Raw genomic sequence first — 16,365 nt, 5'->3', positions numbered from 1 at the left:
TTCTCTTTCCATAGCTTCCTCATGCCAATTTGAGACTCCCTGACTGCAGGTCTAAACAACTTCATGGCATCTTCTAAATAAACTGTTTGATTCCACCACTTCCCCAGGCATTCTGTTCCAATGCTTTACAACCCTTGCTGAGAAAAAAAAAAGTAAATCCCAATATCTAATCTAAACCTTCCCAGTTGCAACTTGACAGTATTTCCTCTTGTCCTATCATGTGTTACCTGGGGGAGCCTCACCTGGCTACAGCCTCCTCTAAGGTAGGTGTAAAGAACAACAGGGTCCCTTCTGAACCTCTTTGGCTTCAGCCTAAGCACCCCCAGCTCCTCCAGCTGCTCCTCTTGAGACTTGTGCTCCAGACCCTTCCCCAGCTCTGCTGCCCTTCTTTGGGCCCACTCCAGCATCTCAAATGTATTCCCTCTAGTGAGAGGCCCAAAACTGAACACAGGGTCTGAAGTGTGGCCTCACCACTGCCAAGTACAGGGGGATGAAGGTGTCCTGACAGGTTGCCACTTTCTCCAGCTCTCACAAACCCATCTCATGAGGGTTTTAGCTGTCCTGCCTGCCAGGGCCCTGAGCACATTCCCTGATCCAGTGCTGGTGCACCTGGGGGCAGTCCCTAACCCTGTGGTCATGGAGATGATGTGGCCAGAACTGAACAAAACCTCTCTAGGCATGTCTGACCCTGTTTACACTCACTGGATCTGATCCTGACCCTCACCTGTGGGCTGACATCCTGTCCTAATGCTGGCCCATCCCCAGGGAGGTGCCCGATGCCTGGAGCTGAGGCTACCACCGTGCCCCCTGACTGCCCTGATCTTGTCTGGGGTTGGACAGGATGGGCTGCCAGGGTCTGTCCTGCTGTGCTGGGGGACTCCCACTGCTTCCCAAGGTAGCCCAGATCTTTCAGTGCCCTTGCAGTCCCCAGTTGTCTACTGCATGAGCTACACTGCAGGTGGACAGGAGACCTTGTACATCAGCCTCCAGGCCCACCTGTACTGTTAGGAGCAGAGAGAATACAATATATAATACTGGTTATTATGCAGCCTGAACACCCTGGACCTTCCTCTTGCCCCTCCAGCCCTGCTTGGCTTGGCAGAGACCCCGAACCACCACTGTCAAACTCACGAGTCCACTCGTGACTGAAAGGAGATGGGGAAAGATCATCCCTGTCACCTCTTTATCAACAGCAATGACACATTGTAGGAAACTGCTGTCTGTCTCCAGCAAGGTGGCAAGAAACTCATGAATTATTTATAAGTTCAATTAGTTGACATGGGCAAAGAGTGGTGAGGGCTGTAAAATAATTACTTATTGATTTCCCTTTTCTTCCTCAAACTGCCTCATGATTTTGGTGTGAGACAGCAAAAGCACAAGGGCTTGGGAGCCTGGTTGCTGTCCCTTCTGGTTACAGTGCAGCTGGCATTACAAATAATGAGTCTTCAGCTCTGGGCATGTCCAAATATTGGTGCTGGCACAACAGACAGAATAACTTTATTTGCTACAGCACAGATGCTGTTACCTCATTATTTTCTACAGGCATGTTAAGCAACAATCAATAACTCTCTGTCTGCTTATGGCATTTGGAAACCTCTGGGGACTACTTATGACACTCATTTGTTTTTCACACTTGCCATTAAATCGTATTCAAAATGCCCCAGACCTTCAAAAGGTGGCTACATCTTAGCAGCATATTAAAAGGTATTTTTGGTGTGTGTTTAGGAGGGGACTAATTCTTGTGCATTTGAGACTAATAAAAAATTCTACCCAACTTCAGAATATGACAGACTATGACACTCTTACAAAGAACAAGGAAGGGCCAGTAGCATACTTTAAGATCATTCAGAATTCTGCAGGACTTTATCAAACTTCTACAGCTACTTCATTTTTGTTGCAATAGGTAGAGGTTTTGTTGCTGTAGGTAGCAATGTTGGTTATGATTTTTATCAATCCCAGTGTCATGAGGTCATCGTATAGGAGACAGTCTGAGAGTGATGCCTGCTACTTGCTGGTGGTGGTATAGATATCACAAACACTCTTTTGCTGATTTGTCACCATAGGCCACTGCACTTGACTGTGGGAGCTCTTCACTGAAACCTTTAATTAACTCTTTTGAAAATTAAAGTAAACTACAAAGCAAATAAAGACCACATGATGAGTTATTTCAAGTAATTCTGAAGCTTTAAGAATATTATTGGAAGAAAAAAAAAATCAAATAGTCTTGTTATCCTGTTGGAAACTCACATCCTAGGGTAAATGGTGTGACTAAGAATTTGTATCATGGCTCAGGACTTCCTGCATTTTGAAGCACAAGAGTTCTTGAATTTTTTGACTGTTGTCAAACTCAAGTTAGAAAATGACATTAGTCATCACAGTACGGTCAGGAAAACGTCAGGTCCACTGAAAATCATTTCTAAGCACAGAAGAACATGGAGACATTTCTATCATAGGACTAGCCTGAGGTGGGCAAAAGTGGATGTGAAAAGCACTGACATTTAAACCTTGAATCAAAGTTATAGGTTTGAAGAGAGGAGCAAGATTATCTTTAGCTGGTGACTACCATCTCTTCTACAACCTATTTGCTGGTTACTCAGCTCCTAGATTCCAGTAGCACAGGGATGTTTGCTCTTCTGTACTGGTCAAAGAAGTGTCCTGATCAGATTCCTCAACTTGTTTGAGTAAAAGCCAGCAAGGGGGATTCTCCCCACTGGCTTTAGAGTACCAACTGTACCATTTTTCTCAATGCTGCTGTTGGTGTGGTGCAACGATGAATGGGCACCTTGTATCCAGCTCTTGCACTAACTAACCACTGACTGCAACAGGAAAATCGAGCTTAGGACCTTCTGTGTTTGGGTGATCCTGATTAGCAATGGAGTCCCCACCCAGCCGTTCATTCTCTTCCTTCCTTCAGTGGGATGGGGGAGAGGAGAAAAAGGGAAAAAGCTGCTAGGTTGAGATAAATACAGTTTAGTCAGTGAAAGGATGAGAGAGATAGAGAGAGGGAAAAAAATAATGTGAAGAATAATCACCCAGAAGGTGCCAAGTCAGTCTATGAGCAATGGCTAGTTTGGAAAGTAGCCATTTGAAAACTGGTCTTTCCAGGTTTTATTGCCGAGCATGAAGTTATATGATGTGGAAAATCCCTTTGGGTAATTCAAGTCAGCTGTCCCAGCTGTTCCACCAGCAAGCCTCTTGCCTACCCCCATCCTGCTCCCCAGGGGCAGAGCCAGGAACAGAGAAAGCCCTCCTCAGCAATAGCTCAAAGATTGGTGTGCTACCAACACTGTTTTAGTCACAATTCAAACCACAGCAGCATGTGACATGCTGTGAAGAAAGCCAACTCTATCCCAGACTGACCCAGCAGAACTTCATACCAGCACTTGCCTGTGAAATGCCTGCACTGAGATTCTGGTTCACCTTCAGCTCTCTTGTTCTCATCCTGCAGGGCCAAGTCACAGCCTGACCAGAAGCTGGAGCTTTGGTGGGTCTGGGAATGAGCTTCCTAGAAATCATGTTTGTTCCTGTCTTGTCTGATGACTGTGGTCCTGCTGATGGTGAGTGTCACTGAGAAACAGCCCTGGAGAATTTCCAGCATTTCTAGCAGAGCTAGAAAATTACATATAAAACAACTGAGCAGAATACTCTAGTTGGAAGCTTTAAACATAAAAGAAACAAACTTACATGATTAGGTTGCCCATACAATCACTGTATTAACATTTTTATTATTTATTATTTTATTTTATTATTAACTTATTATGTATTTTATTTATTATTATAATTAACACACTCTTCTTGTTTGCTCTATGACTATGTCTTCAGTTTCAGATTCATGCACCACTTTTACTGTGGGCAACTTTAATTCAAGCATTTTCTTAAGTGGTTGCCTGTGCAACATTAATATTCTCAGCAGTTTCTATTTAACATGATGTGGGTAAGCTCTGGATATTTCCTAGAGGTTTTTACACTTTTTGTTTCTTTCTCTTCAATAAAACATGTTTTCAGGAAGCAAAATTGAAAAGCATTGTGTTAAGTGGGGTCAGAATGAGAAATGTCAAGATCTTATTAAAAAGCATTCATAGTCTAGCCATTCAGCTCAGCCAGTAGGTCTAATCTTTTTCTTGCAATATGTTTGGGAAGTGAGCTTCTTCAGAAAGTAAATGTTAGCAGGAAATTAGGGGAAAGTTTCCAGCAGTTAAGGACTCTTATGTTCAAGTGTTATTTTGAAAATATTTCTGGTTAAGTGCTAACACATTTTCAAGTGTCATTTAACAGGTGTGATGGCATTTCATGTGGGAGGTGAGTGTACACCAACAGCAGCACTACTCCCTCAGCATGACACAAATGTTCATTTTGTGTGCTGGAACAGTATGGTTTTCTGGGCACCTTGTCAATACCTCCATTGGCATAGTTCACAGAGTAATCCTATAGCGATTGTAAATTTAATTACTGTCAGAGTGCTTACAGGCATTTTTGCACATCAAATCAAAATACATAAATAAAAAAGTCAGGCAAACTTTTCAGTCAAGACATTTTCTACCAGCAGTGGCTCCAAGTCCTACTGTTGACTGCCTGTCAGGTACCCAGTCCCCTTCTGTGGATCTGGGTGCAGAAGTAAAGCCCAACCACACCAGTGAAGAGGCCAGTTTTTGCCAAGTTGCAGGAACAAGGTAAGCATAGCTGCTAGTAGATATGTTTGGTCTGGAAGGGGAGTTCTGGCTGGCTGAGGGAAAAGGTCAGAGCCTTCAACAAGACTGTCCACCAGGTGCTCTGTGGTGGGTGTTTGTCAAAGCTTAGAGTGCCCCTGAGAGGGATTACGTGGCTTTTGGAGCAGAGCTTTCCCTGGGGTCCTTCCTTTGTTTTTCCTGCAGTGGCAAAGGACAATCTTTACATCATTCTGCCCACTACCTTTTTTCCTTCTTATGTTGACACCATGGCCTTTTTCTTCTTGGCAATTCTTTACTTATGCAGCTTAGCAGCTGGTAGTGGTGAGGTGTCAAAGGTCACAGCAAATACGTAAATTTTACCTTCTTCTATTCTGACTGTAGGATTTATTCTTTTAGCATTGTCCTCTCTGGAACACCAAAGAGGCAGCAAGTTTATCCATTGACTAGTAAGTACTTATGTACTTTTTTCTGTACCAGAATTCTGCTGCTGTTTAGGTAGTTATAAACCATGACAGGCTTTATTAAGCCACTATAAACACAGCACTTTGAACAAGCAAACCTTTGTAATAGTTAATGCTTCTAGCACACTGTATAAAGTGATACCAAAAGTGACACTGCATAAATATTTTTCCTCCTTTCTTGCTTCTAAGTGTCTGTAATTTTCTGTGAAGTCAGAGTTCTTGAATAAAGATACTGTAAAAATAGAGGTGTTTGCTAATGTTCAAAATTAGGGCTGCATGATGACTGGCAAAATGGGGAACAAATTGTGTTCAGCTTGAACCATGTGTAATTGTCCTCTTCTTCTTTTCATGGAACTGTAAATCCTAAGGATGTGGGTGGCAGTGGCTCCTGTTTAGACCAGTAACTCTAGGGCAAGAGCATTCCCTACCTCAAAGGGGGAGATGCTGGGTCAACTTTAGCCTCTGCAAAGCAGTTTTGATACCCACATTTCTAAGTGTCTCAGAGATTGTTTTGTGTGTGGATTTTTTAAGGTGGAGAGGCCGGTGGGAGATGGTGGGAAAAGTTTCCCAGTTACACTTGTCCCTGTTATCCCCTTGTGTACAAATAATGAAATACCAACACAAACAGGAGACAAACACAGATGCCCTGCCACACTGTTGGGACAACCTGTCACTTGGCTGCCCACCAGGGAAGACTTTGCCAGTCAGGCTGCAGCCTCTGTCTCTCCAATCACTTGCTCCAAAACAGACCAGCCTGAAAAGGAAAAACTGCATGGCTATCCCTTGCCTGTTTCTTAGGCCATTTGAGAAGAGTGCAGTTGAAAGAGGTTCATGTCCAGTGGTGGCCTTATTAAGGGTAGGAATTTCAAGAAAAAATCCTCTATGGATTTTTGAATCCTCCATGGATAAGAAAAAATCCTCTGTGGGCACTCCAGCTACCTCCAGTAGACTGCTCTTGGGTAGTACAATCCCAGCTGGGAGCTGTACAGGACACAGGACAAACAAATGCAGAATGTGACTAATGTGCCTCATGTTTAGACTTATTAGAAAGGTGAAAATGGAAAGATTTTCTTCTACCCTCAAAAAGAAATTAGTACTAAGCAGTTAAGTTATACTAAGACTTTTCTTGCCTTCTCCATCCTCTATTCCTTTCAAGGGACACCTCATATTTAGGGCAGCCTCTGGATTCAGCTCCTGTCAGACAAAGAAGATAACTGCAAATTGGATGTTTCATATCCAAAAAAGAATCTTTAGAGATCCCAGTCTAATTGCTTATAGATTAGTGTGCAAACACTATTAATAATTTTAATTTAAAAAGAGGTTGGGCTGATTGACCTTTCCTCTCTCAGAAGTGCCAGTCCTCATGGTATTTTCTGCTGTCTGAGAGGTCTCATAGACTTCTGCTTAAAGGGAACACCACACCATTGTATGGAAGGGAAGAAATCCAATGACCTTGAAATCAAGAAAGTATTTTCATCTGTTTCAATGGATTTTGCACAAGGCTCCATGGTAAGTGATGTTTATGTATCACATTTATGAACATTTCACCTCTTGATTTATGCCTGAAATAAATATGCTTAAACCCTGGCTGTTATACAGCATGGAAAGTATACCACACTGATTTTCTTCTCTCTTAACATAAATTCTTGCTGGTTACAAGCCTAGTGATATCACTGGTACCATACACAGACCTCATTGATGCAGAAGAATGAAGAATGAAACTTATGGACTGATTTATACTTGCTGAGGACAAAACTGGCATGCTTTATTTTAACAGTTCAGATGCAGAAGTTCTCCTCATCTTTAATTAATAAGTCACTTGCATTCAGACATTCACCAGATGAAGTCCCAGAGGAAAACTTGAATAAATCTGGTATTGTTTCTATATCTTAGATGCATAAACATTTGATGATGTAAAATCTTCTGGGAATTAACATTTAATACAGAGAGCAGTAGTATATTTTCTTTAAATAAAAAACATTGCTGTTATCTTTTAAGGATATACCCATTTAATTTTCTTTTTCATCATATCTTGCCTTATTTCAGGTTTGCTTTCCTTAACATTTTTATTTCTACCATATATTTATTAGCATGAGAATATACAAGGCATAAATTAAAACATTTCACTTACATTTGCTCAAATAAACAAGGAATTATAAATATTTATCAGCAAATTTCAGTATCTTGCAAAAAAAAAAAAAAGTAGGAGTCCATTTTAAAGGGCAAAGTAGTGAAATGCTTGTATAACCAGCAGCATGAATGCTGCTGGTCTGTCTAGTTTTCATGACTTAATATCTCTGGCTTTGTTTTCCTTCTCCTTGCTTTCCCCCTCCCCAAGATTTGCTCTCTTTTCTCCATGGTGATCCCCAAATGAACTGTTCTAGAGTGAGATACCCAAAAGATGCAGGTGTTTTAAGATTCAGTATCTTGGAACTGACAAGCAGCATCAGCAGAATTCTGTATGCTTGACCTCAGGGCAACAGGGGCTCCTAGCTTGAATTTTGTAGGCATTAAGACAATAATAGTCATCAAGGACAATGTAAGGAGGGGAGTGGTGAGGAGTGAATAGGCATGCTAAAGGCTCTGGGCAAAAGGATTTCAGGAAGCTTCAACCTGATATGATCTCTCAAGGTAAGTTAGGATTCCTGATGAGAAGACAGGAAATATTATCTAAAGAACCATTCATTGACTTGCAGTTTCTACAGGGCAATGAAAATTTGGGTACCATCCTTCTTTGTAAAACCCAGTTTCTTGTCATTTCTTTGGCAAGCTTTGAAAAATCCTGGTGTTTGGAGTAATTTTAATTGATCATAATAATAACATTTGACACATGAACAGAAACTAACCCCTGTGAGTAAAGGTGTTTGGCTCTGATGTTCAATGAGGCAAAATTTTTTGAAACCTTTGCTTTTTTCCTTGTATACTTTGAAAAGGCTGGTGAGGCCTTTTGTAAACATTGCATGTCTTAATAGTGGTCAGGGACCCATCAAATAATCTGAACAAGTTGCAGACCTAATTTTTTGTATAGTGCTGTGTGCTGGAGGTTTGTAAATGCCATGATGTTTTTCAAATATCAGGAAGCATTCCTGAACATCGTGATGGTGGGTCAGGAAGGAATGGAAAACTGGGTCTGAATAAGGAGTCATCTAGGGAGGGAGTCCTAGAGGATTTATTAACTTCAGGGCATGCTGAGTCACTAGCTTGATTTCTTTGGGTATAAGTGAGAACAAAGTCTTCCCGGTATCTTATAAGGCAGATCAGTGCTGAATGTGCCCAAGGAATCTGGGAACATTTGTGTTTGGGTTGGGAGAAAAACAGCAAGGATTTGCACAGATTGTGACAGATAGGTAAGTTCTTCACCCCTCTAACCCTAGATGGGAAAGCAAAAACCATTAGACCACTGGAAGATGTTACAGATATATTTAAAATAAAGGTCACTGATTTGATTTACTTCTGTTGGGCACTGAGAGCCCACCCTTCCAGAAGTAGGTACTGTAAAAGTCAGCTTGAGCCTTTCAGGTGTAGATCTAGTGCATCATTCTGAGAAAGGTCAGAGCAAGCAACAGTTCCTCCTCTTGAAAGGTATCAAGAAAGAAAAAGGCTTCTATTAAAACTTGTTCTCCAAAGTTTTTCCTAGAATTTGAGCAGAGTGTGTTCAGATGTACACAGGAAGCTTTCCTCATGGGAAAATTCTCTGTCTTTCAGGTGTTTTTAGGTATGGTGAGCCAATCTGTTAGACAAGAGCTGTCTAATGATAAACCAAAGCTAAACCATTTTAAAATGAGATCCCAATAGTATTACTTACTTAAGTTACATGTATTTTTCCACCAGTAAATGAGTGTGAAACGTTTTTAAATATTTTAAAATATCAGATGGAGCCATGAAAATTAAGAATTAACAGTGCAAGATATTGTAAATTGGATGCAGCTGGAAGAGCTTTTTACTCTTGCTGTAGACTAAATAAATATTTATTAGTGCAATTCATTAAGTATGGAGTACTTTCTATGCGAGTGGCTACTCTCTTTATTTAAAGTAATAATTCCACTGCTGCCATTTTGTAACATTAAAAGCAATGAGTGATATTAAAAGCAATGAGTGATATTAAAAACTTAATCTGGAAATGTGCTGACAATTTGGTAAAAGCACATAAAAAATTATGAGAATGTGATTCAGAGCTACAAAAACCAGTTCAAGAGAAATGTATCTGTCAATCTGTAAGTGCTTTTTTATACATAGATTGAGAAATTTTGTACACAACATACAGAACCAGGTATTGTGAACTGGTTGTTGTTAATTCGATTTCTATGTTAAATATAGATGATATTCAAAGGCAGATTTAGAATCTTTCAGGGACATAATTTATAGTTGTACATCAGTAGGTTTTGAGTGCATCAGGCTTTATTTGCTGGGGAACTGTGGAGTCTATTGCAAATCCAAGAATAATTTCAGGAAGAGGGTGAAAGATTCCAACTAACTTATCTTTTACAGATATTTACATCAGATGGAATATTTACATCTGCATCTATAAATATAAATAGAAAATTCTAGCCCACTAGTCTCCTGTTTTTTTCACCATTAAGGAGGAAAACCACATGCTATCACTGGACTGTTGAGACAGTGAATCCAGCATTTTTTCTATTTGCTTTTCAAACTCAACATTTTTGCCAATATGGACCATAAAGACTCTATGATTTACTGATGATCAGATTATGTCAAAGTTAACTAAGAACTAGACTGGTTATGACTTTTAACTGGAAGAAGAGAAAGAAATCCATCCAAGCATGTTTGTCTGCTGGATGGTCACTCTCTTGTCTCAGTAGAGTTGATTTTAGTAAAGCTGAAGTTCCCTTTTGTCATATCCTTCTTTTTGCTTCAGACTGAAACATTATCTGAATGACTGTCTAGAGGTGCTATCAGAGCCTGCCCAAAGGCAGCTGTTCTGGTGCAAGACATATTCTGGAGAGAATTCCTCCACCTGAGCAAACTGCAGCTCTTGAGCCATCATGGTAGAGTTACAGTGACAGGATGATCCTGGCATAGTTGCAGGTGGGCTGATGGAGACTGGTGCAGGTAACTGGAGAGGTTGTCCTGAATCTGGAACAGAAGTAGGTGGCACTTGGACCAGGCATTTTGAGCAAGGCCAGCTTGTATCTGGTCATTTACATCACTTAATGGTGTTCCAGGATTTGCTGCTGGGCTCTTCTGTCTCCCCAGGTCTTTGGCACCCCATTTCATCACTTACAGTTTGTCTGAGGGATTGGGTTAATCCAATCAATTTACTTGGCAATCAGTGGGCACAGGTTCTGAAGGAGCTTTGAGATACCCAAATTCTACAGAATTTCTTTGGAGGTTGGGCGTCTGCCTCCCACAGGCTCTCTTGAATATCACTTCCACAACTTATCAGTCAGAGATAAGGGTGGAGGCAGCGGAGCCCAGAATTGGCTAAGAATTCTGGTAATAACTTAAGTAGCTTCAAGTGAGGTAAATACTAAATATAAATTTCCAGTTTGACACAGAATCCACTGACAGCACCATAATCTCAGATCCTTCCATCATGCATGATCTTAAGCACTCATTGGCATCAGGCACCTATCTGTCACATTTATAGTTAAAAGCCGTGGAGGCAGCTGACATCTGACAGGGATGAGGCAGACCTGACAGGCACCCCCATCTTGGCTTGCTGCTCCTCTCCCTTTCATTCCTGTCTTTCAGGGGCTGGGATGGCATCTCCTCCCTATGGCACAGGCTCTGCTTGCCCGGATCTCACTGCCATGGGAGGGAAACGTGACTTTATGGGGTTATTTCACAGCCTTGCTGCTATTCCCATGGCAGCCATCAAGGCACAGGTCTTTGGAATGGGCAAGTAAGTTCTGCCCACATTCTGTTTACTCATGGTCAGGGACTTCTCTGTTTTCCCTTTAAGAACTCAGCAGAAGGAGATTTTTTCTATGCACAGGCTTGGGAATGGAGATTGCTTCAGCCTTGTGCATTTACCAGCTCAAGAATGCCATAATCCTTCCAGACCCAGCTTGGTGCCAGATCTCTGCTGTGAGGAACATGCAGTCTCTGAGCTCGTTAGCACTAAAAAAATCAGTCCTACATTATCGTAGGAGAAGAATAGCTGAATAATGACTAAAGAAGTGTTTTAGAGTCTGTTTCTTGTTTCCTTCCTTGAAGAGGATAATATTTGCCTGCCCTTTTCCTGGCAAAGCTCACCTCTTTCCTCACACTTGTTTACTGCTCAAAGTATCACCTTGGTGGAGGTCAAGGTCCATCCACGCCCACTCTCATGATTCACACAATTCTCATCAGCAAACAGAGAAAAGAATCAGTCCAGAAGCTGGTGGTATCCTGTTTCCTGAACACAATTTATAGCATTATAAGAGTTTCTAACTTTGCTCAACATGCATATATAATTGTCTATAAAATAACTTCAACAAACCAAGGGAGCACAGTGAATGCAGTCAGTGGTGGGTGGATGAATGAATGTTCAGATCAATATTCAGTATTTCTAGGATGTCCTCTAATTTTTTTGCTAAAATTTGCTGTGAAAATGACTAGGAATTTCTAAGAGTTCATCTCACTCTATTAGACTGATGTCTAAAGCTGAGAATTGTCAATAAATTTTGTCTTTGATACCTAACAGGCAACTGTCTAATTTATTCTCTGAGCTATGCCATAACCACGACACTTTTATGGTCTTCCCATTGCTGAAACAAGGAAACAGATTCCTCTTATTTTCTTACAGCAACATAAATCTAAAATTACACTACCGTTGAAACCAGTGGCAGAATTTGGCCTGTCAACATTTTATGAGTTTTAAAACCATCAAGGAAGAGAAAAGAAGTCTGTTGCCTCCAACTTTAGTGGAGGAACTTTATCTATCAGGCAGCTTCTGTAGCCTAGTTGCAGGTGATTGATGTTAGCTTAATAATGATGATCGATTAGATCATCAGTGTCATCCTTAGAAAGAATGTACTTTAGCTAATGACACCAGTTGACTAATAGATTCCTGTTTAAATGTCAAGGGGCCAGAGAAAGACACTCTGCTAAGTACTTACATTATACCTATTGAAAAAATCACATCGAGTCTACCTTACAAAGGACTTTTGTGCCATAGTTATAAGTGCCTTGTATTTCCTCTACTACCCACAGGAAAATGCTGCTCTAAGTCACAGCAGTGTAAAGCTGAGGGTTACTCATTTGTCTTCAAGGTTTGGATCAGTCTTTCTAGACACCATAAATCACTAAGCTGTCACCTGAATGTTTCTTTCCCTGCTGTCTTACAGAGGGCACATACCCAGCCCTGAAAGCAGAGGTGTGGAAGCTGGCTCCTTTGTCCACTCTTGCCTCAGGAAAAAAAAAAAAAAAAAAAGCTTAAGTTTTTCTCTTCCAGTCTGCTTGCCTTTGGGTAAATTCAAATTCCCTTTTTCAAATAATATACACTTCCTGTGAGCATTTAGAGACTATCTTCCATCACTATTGCTGCAAACAAACTGCTTTTCGCCTTTGCCTCAAGCACTAGATTCCAGATGGATTTTACATTAATGCTATGCACAAGTTAATGACTCCAGTCAGCTATATTACGCAATGAAATTTCCAAACATGACTTCCAATTGATTTTAAAATTAGCATTCAAGGAAATACTTGCTTAATGTGGACTTAGAATAGGTAAATATGAATGGGAATGCCATTCAATTACTGCCTAATTTATGGATTCCTTAAAGAGAGGTACAATTTATGACAAGATATGGCTAACCTTTAGCTAATACCAGGAAGTGGTTGAATGAAGGGCACACTATTCTACGTGCAGATGTGTAATTGCATAGTAGAGGAAAAATTTGTACTTTGAATTTGAAACGAAATCTACAGAACTGTGAGCAAACCACTTTATTTTGATGGTAAGCTTAAAAACTTTCTTATGCTGAAATTCAATTAGCAGACAGATTTATTCCTTTTCAGAAAATCACTGCCACTGTAAAAGTAAGGTGCAAGAGCTGATAGAGGCAGCATTGCAAATACATATGTAGATTTCATTGTTCCCCAACATTTATGCATTAAATTTAGTTGCCCACCCGGCAACAGTTGTATTTTTATAACTGGAATGTGCTTAAGTGAATCTATTATTTTCACAGTTCTTGCTCACTTGAGTAAAAAAAAAACTTCATCAGAAGTTGACTACAGATGCTTCCTGAGAAAAACAAACAAACCAAAATTACTGAGCTAGGATATTTGCTTAGAGATCATCACAAATTTAATTGCTGCTGACATTCAGTTCGCTTGACCATGTTCCTTCTGGAGAGGGCTCATCCAAGAGGAATGTTGCAGGCAGCAGCAAGGAAAAAGTGAATTAGCAGTGCTGATTCCCCAGGGAGTCAGAGGAGAGGCCTTACCCAAGCATAATCTTTAGCTGCCACTGAGCTCTCAAGGAGGGGGGGCAGAGTGAGAGCTTTGTAGAGGAGAAACACTCTTCCTTGTTTGTCACTGACCAGGGCAGGGGAGGGAGGAATCCAGGGAAATAAATATGCAGGACAATATTTCATTGTGCCAGCAAAAATCAAGAGGATGCAACACAGAAGACTCTGTGAGAATTCAAAGCATTTAATTTTACTTAAATAACCTTTCAATAACTTAATTGATAAGGTTATTCAGTGTGGGCTTACCCCCAAAGACTTTTATAGGACTGGACCTGACCAGCAATGCACCATCTGCTGCCTCCTGAATTTACTCCAAGCTTTTTCAGCTGGCATCTTCGGCCCTCAGTCATCCTCCATCACAATGTGTGAGCATTACAGATTTGTGCTAACTTTTCTTTTCTTTTCTTGCATCAAGCTATCTTGCACTGCTGAGAAGGCAAAGACAAAGGCAATGCATGGCCTAATGCAGCCATGACCTTCCTGGATGCTGAGGAGGATATTTTTTGTGGAGGTGTGTGCTCTACGTGGTGCTATGTAACCTGGAGAGATCTGAGAAAGTTTTGAATGAGCTAGGAAAGCTCATTTCCTCTCCCAGAAAAGCTTAGGTACAGCAGTATGACGCTGAATAAAAAAGGCTGTGAGAAATTTGTCCTGGGTGTGACTCTGCAAGTAGAAGATGTATTGCCCCAGGTTTTCAGTGCTACCCACTCTTGGGAGCTATGGCTCTGATCTGCTTACCCAACTGCCTTGTGCAAGTGCTCCCACCTCAGTGAAAAGGAGCAAAATAAATCCAAATCTGATGTTTAAATTTTTTAATTGACTTGGCTAACACAAGCAGCTCTGTGGGCAGCAATAGAGAAGCCATTCCCGTGACCTCCCAGTCTCTGTAAGCTGGACAGTCATGGGAAATGGTGAGCTGTACCCACAGGAATGGGCTGCAAGGAGCTTTGTGTCTCTGGCTCCAGCATCCCCCCCCACAGAGATGTGCTGTGCTTTCTGTTGGATCAGGGTTGCAGCTCTCTAAAGATACTTCATGGCAGGCTGGAAGAGTTCAGAGTCTTTTTTGTATGAGTGTGACGCACGGTTCGTGTGCGTCTGAGCTCAGTGGACATTGAGCTGAACCAAAATCCAGCTAGCTGTGAATCAAAGGTGCTGAGATTCTCCACAACACCAAACTGCTAGGAAAAACAGCTGTGTACTTGATGCTGCTCAGGCTCTGCTGTGACCCTGTAGAGTTCAGAGGGGAGATAAAATACTGCTATGAAGGTAACAACTCAATAAGTGACGTGAGTGTGAAATTCAACCAGCTATCATTAGGAAAGTTATTACAATATGGCTTAAAAGACCTGGCAAAGAGCTGCTCTCTTTGCAATTTCAGGATAAGGAGATGGATTCATTGGCTCATTGCATGTTCAACAGTTTGCTCAATTTCACCTTTATCTTGCCTAGGAAATAAAAACATACTGAGAATGTCTTTTTGCGTGAAGAAAAACAACTTGAAAAGATAATTTCTATTGCTGTCTATCTAACAACCTGTTAATTTAAGTCTTCAAAAAAAATCATCCATTGCAACCACCAATCTAGACCTACAGAACATGTAAAGAAGAATTTGGCATTTCTAGAAGATTTATTTTATTATTATTAGTTTATATAATTTTATTTCCCAAGATGAAAAATTAACTCTTAACAGTGGATTTTGCAGAAGCATTATTTTCTGATTTCCTGCTCAATGCCTCATGCTGTGACTCACAGTGTGCAGTTGCATAGGTCACATCAGACTCCTTTCTTTAAGGAAAACATGATGTCACATGTGCAGCCCAGTGGGATGTGTCAGAGCACATGAGGGGTAATGCCTGAAATGTGACAGAAATAGTTCTCAAATTCACTTAAAATCTAGGGACAAACAGCAAAGTGCTAGACAAAGCTGTCACATGATGTTAATAGTACTAATTCTTATGCTTTTCTATAGCACCTTTAATCCTGAAATGAGACAAACTCTGAATAAAGTAATGATTTTGTGTTTTAGGCATGGTATAACAGGATTATTTTTTTTCCCTTGAGGAAATAAGGAATTGAAATTGACTCTCTGTTAATGACCTATGTAGATTTTGTCTAAAACGTAAAAACTTGTGAGTTTATGAGACTGTTAGGTTTATGGTTTTCATTTCACTTGATGTGAAACCTGGTACTGTCATGCCAGGTTTTGCTTCAATAATAACATGAAAAGGAAGGAACCACCTATGAATCTCTCTCCTTGAAGTCATTCAAAAGTTGCTTGGAGACATTACTGGGCAACTGACTCTAAATGGCCCTCCTGAGCAGGGGGGTTGGACCAAATGCCTTCCAGAGGTCCCTTCCAGCCTCCACCATTCTCTGCTTCTGTGAAATCAGCAGCAGTACATTGATCCACAGCTACAAACATATTCTGAATTTACAGCAACTGACACTTTTAGGTTTAGACTCTCTTTGATGACCACCAGCCCTGTGCAATTCTTGGGTCAGGTATTAAATAACTATTACTGTGGCTTCCCAAGCACTTTGAGCAATGTGTTTGTCTGATTTTCTACAGAGTAGCACCAGCGACAAGAAAAAGATTTGGGTTAAAAGAGACTGACAATAACCATATTTAAATTATTCTCCCTCTGAAACTATGAGCACATGTATATACATGCATTTCATGAATTAATAAAAAATTTGCTTTTATTTTTCTAAGCATAAACACATAGTTCTCCATAATGTGCTTTGTGCAAGTGGTCGCTGTCATCATCTCAATGGGAGTTTATGGTTAATATTTAATCCCAAAGTTTCTTACAAAAGAAA

The sequence above is a fragment of the Serinus canaria genome, chromosome 2 (assembly GCF_022539315.1).
Source record: "Serinus canaria isolate serCan28SL12 chromosome 2, serCan2020, whole genome shotgun sequence".
Classification (NCBI taxonomy): Eukaryota; Metazoa; Chordata; class Aves; order Passeriformes; family Fringillidae; genus Serinus; species Serinus canaria.
This window is presented reverse-complemented; position numbering follows the sequence as displayed.